The sequence below is a fragment of the Eucalyptus grandis genome, chromosome 4 (genome assembly GCF_016545825.1).
Source record: "Eucalyptus grandis isolate ANBG69807.140 chromosome 4, ASM1654582v1, whole genome shotgun sequence".
NCBI lineage: Eukaryota > Viridiplantae > Streptophyta > Magnoliopsida > Myrtales > Myrtaceae > Eucalyptus > Eucalyptus grandis.
In genome coordinates this window covers 34,749,869-34,754,074 of record NC_052615.1, presented here as the reverse complement: position 1 = coordinate 34,754,074, position 4,206 = coordinate 34,749,869, and positions in this window count along the sequence as shown.

Sequence of the window (4,206 nt, the reverse complement as noted above, 5' to 3'; positions counted from 1 at the left end):
AACTCAAATATGGCATCGAACTCAATGCCGTGGTGATATGGAATCGTGACTGACATTGGATTCAATTAGAAATGAAATCTCAAAAGCAAAGGAGGTTCTTTAAGTAGGACGAGGTTTGATTCGTGGAGCCAAAAGTGATGATGCTTTTGGAATTTTTTCCTGATTTACAATTGATCCATGAGGACAACAGATTCCTGGCTAGGGCATTTAGCTAGGAACACAATGATTCGGGGGCGTCTTTGTAGACAAGAAGTAGGTAAACTTCCGCCTCTAACTTTGATGATTGTTCTTAATAGGATCCCCTGTTCATAACTCTCTTTTTTTCCATGTGATGATTTCAGTGCCGTAAATGCCAATTAATCGGAGCCAGGTGGCTTCGAGACCAACCGAATATTCTTTTATCCATTCATCGAAGTTGAATTTAAAAACTAAGCATAAAATTAGATATTAAAACTAAACATTAATTCAAGCTATTTAAAAAATGAATTTAGAAGGTTCTAATGGCTCTCGCATTAATTGTGATGTATAAAACAATTGAATACACCTCTATTTTTTCGAACTACATGGCATTGCCCCAGAGTAAAATTTCCCATATATTTATTTACTTATTGAGGCCGTATATTACAAATATGAAGTCAACGACTCAAATAAATTATCTCTAAAAGAAACTCAAAAAACAAGAAAAAAAGAAAAAGAAAAACATAGCTCGACCACATGGAGACAGTTACTGCCTTTTCAACGGGGACGCACTCCTCGTTGACTTTTTACATTAGTTGCCCCTGGACATTATATGAAAGATCGTGTAATTGTGTACTACATGTACACATCACGTCGGCAAAAAGGTTCGTCCATCCCAACAGACCGACTACGATTGCGGTCGAGATTCAAATATAGGCACCGTCCCTAAAGCGGGAGGGGCATGCTTGTATTTTTATTGGATAATTATTTTGAGCGATTTAAGTAATTATTTTGAAAAAAAATTCTTTTTAAATGATTAGAGCTCGGGATTCTGCATAAATGATATAATGGATCACGGGAGCTCTTTTTGTCATGTCTCATAAGTCAATTCATCACCTTGATCAAGCGACATGTGAATCTTTTTTTTTTCCTAATTAGTCGGGGGTAATTATGGTGACTAATGAATAGACCGTTTGATTAAATCGGGGCGTTGACTTGACGCATGTGCTCACGTGAGATTTAATGATTGGGTTGCGTATGCTTCTATGCTTCTACTCACATTTCCCAATTGTTTGGTAACCCAATCATTAGGCCTTTAACAAACCAAAGAAATTAATGCAAATTTATATTACTGTGACATGCATGTATTTTAATTCACGATATGCAGCCGAATATTCGTTTATTCTTCATCTATCTATGATTCGATGGGAATTATTCTTATATAGAGATTTTGAATTTCGATACGGGGTTTAAATTGTCTTCCTTGCCCCGTACATGAACTTTGGGATCTACGTTGCTTTTTTCGGCACGTTAGGTGAGTCAGAACGATCAACTAACTGTGGAATCAAGATCAAATTTGATCCCACGTCTCTTGGTTTTAAGAAAAAAGAAGTAAGTTGGGTCAATCAATTGAATAAACACGATTCCGATATCTCCCTCGATGAAGAAAAGTGCCTATAATTATAGAAATTTTGGATTCTCATATGAAATTCGAGCTGTCGTACAAAATGCCTATAATTATATCAAGATAAAAATGTAGAAATTTCATATATTGAGCGATCCAACAAAATTGTTTTTATACGAAAATTTCGGGTCTCAAAACAACGTTCAAACCGCCCTCCTCGCCCCTATAAGCAAGCTTTGCAGAGAAAATTACCGACAATTATAGAAATTTCAAATTTCAATACGAGATTGGAACCGTCACAATGAAAAGTGCCTATAATTGTATTAAGACGGACGGCATAGAAGCACCCTGACGAGGTCATGACTCATCAACAGAGAAAAGCCATTCTAGGGGGCAAAAAAAAGCATTCAATACCTTTGCGTGCCACTTTAAATTTTCGCAGGGGAAAAAAAAACAAATGTAATTAGTAAAAAATAATTCAATTACGTAACGCGAACAGTTAGCACGTGCTCGAAAAGAAAGGCTGCGAGGGCCGTCGACTCGTTTCGTTTTCACAAGGTACCGAGTTCAGCGAATCCTAATCTGGACGCGAGCTCTTTGCATACGTGTACGAGGTTTAGCAAAAAGCCGAATTGCAAGGGAAATCGACGACTCTTTCGAATTCGCACCGTCCAACGAGAAAGGCCGGTCCGCAAATTTAGAATCTTACCGAAAGCAGCGTAACCTTTGACCTTAGACGCCGCCCGCCATATTGCTCCAAACTTTCGCAAGTTCAAAAGGCAAAAAGTATATCTACTCAAATCAATATATGTATATTTAACGAGGATAAGGGCGGGCGGATGCAGGTCGGTTCTCCGCCTCGGGAAGCCTCGATTGGTTTGCAGCGCGACGATGGAATGGAATGGAGATGACGATGGGCTCCCTCTAAACGAGAATCACGAAAGGGGATGCCCCCCCGACCCCCCCCTTTTGTGCAACCTTTGCAAGTGTGATTCTCGTGGCATGTCCTGTCGTGGATATAGGCATATAGGAGGAAGTGGATTCTTTTTTTATTCTATCAATCAAAGCCCTCGTTCCCAGACTACATAAGTTTATTTCAAATCACACAACTTTTCCGGATTAGAGTGAAAGAAAAGTTCATGGACATAACTTATTTTTCCCTATTGAGAAAGCTCAATGTCTAGTCAATTCAACCACATGTACAGTCTTTTGGAATAGCCGCCTCATGACACGATTGGTTCACTAATCAGTTATCGTAACATTTTTGTCAATAGAGCAATAATTACGGATCAAATCAAATAATTAATCATGACGGTGAAACTTCAGTAACAAAGCTAAAAATGAATCGTCCATGCCAGTTGCCCCTTTCCACACGATTAATGAGCAAAGAACACGGAACGATCTTCAGCCACTCTTTCCACCTATCGCCTCGAGTTTCGTCAGCCGCCATGAGACCCGAAATCCTTTGAATCCTCACCACTTACAACTTTTTCCAAAAAGAAGATGTTCACCATGCCCCATCAGTTGACCCTTTTCTTGTTTCCGTCTCCACCTCACAAAGACTTAAAGAGAAAAGCAAAGCGGACGATTCGCCTTTGCCGTCGCCATCGCCATCGCCATCGCCATCGACCCTTCTCCTCCGGTTCACATGCGCATCTTTGAACGGCAAGCCGTCGTTTGCCCAGGGAAACAGGAGGAGGAGAAGGAGGGTGGAAGAGGAGTTCGTGGCCGAGGAAGCCGCCACGTCATCCTGCCGACGACATTACAAGAAAAGAAGAGGGAAAGAGCAGTAGGAAAATTACAAAGGGCCGCGGCCAACTTCTCCACTCGAATTTGCCGGTGGCCGAAATATAGAAAAAGAACACCTCCCCCAAAAGAAGAAATCATTATTAAAAGAATTACGAAACAAAAAAATAATGATGGGGAAATAATAAAAAATAATAAAAATCAAAACTCGAGTGGGTTCGCTTAGAAGTCACCACGTTTTGACGCCTTGATTGTATATCGTACCATCATTCATTCAGTGCCTAATGCCTGACTATAAAAGATTCACCCCCATTTTTTTGATTTCTTTTGTTTGTCTGCTACTTAGATGAGGCCAGCTGGTCGCCCCCAAAAGTGCAGCGCTAAAAAAAAAATGAATAAAATAAAAGGATAATTCCCATTACAGCGTGAATGTGCGTACACACGGCATGAAAAAGATTTTGGTATCTTCATTTCCTGTCGCTTTCGCCCGTCGCAAATCTTTCAATTCTTTAATTTCGAAACTTTATCCCCTTTTTTTCTCTCTATGTTCATATTGCGAGAAAGGGGAATTGCATCTCGGGATTCCGTGACACGTCAGCGCGGCCCTGTCTTTTGGCGCCCCCGCGCGGATGGTCGAAAACCACGCATCCGCCTTCCAATTGGCAATCCCCTTTTTCCGCATACTATATTCGATGTTGCGTTGGGGTGTCTCACTTTTCAGGTTCCAGGCTCTTCTAGTTATTATGCCTTGCGTTCTCCACGTACGAAAACTCAGGAGCTGTTTCGTAAGTTAAAACCAGGGGCAAGCATAATTTGCGGGGAAAACTTGGAACCGAAAAGCCAAAACTAATGGGAACTCGTTCAGTTTCGAATTTCAA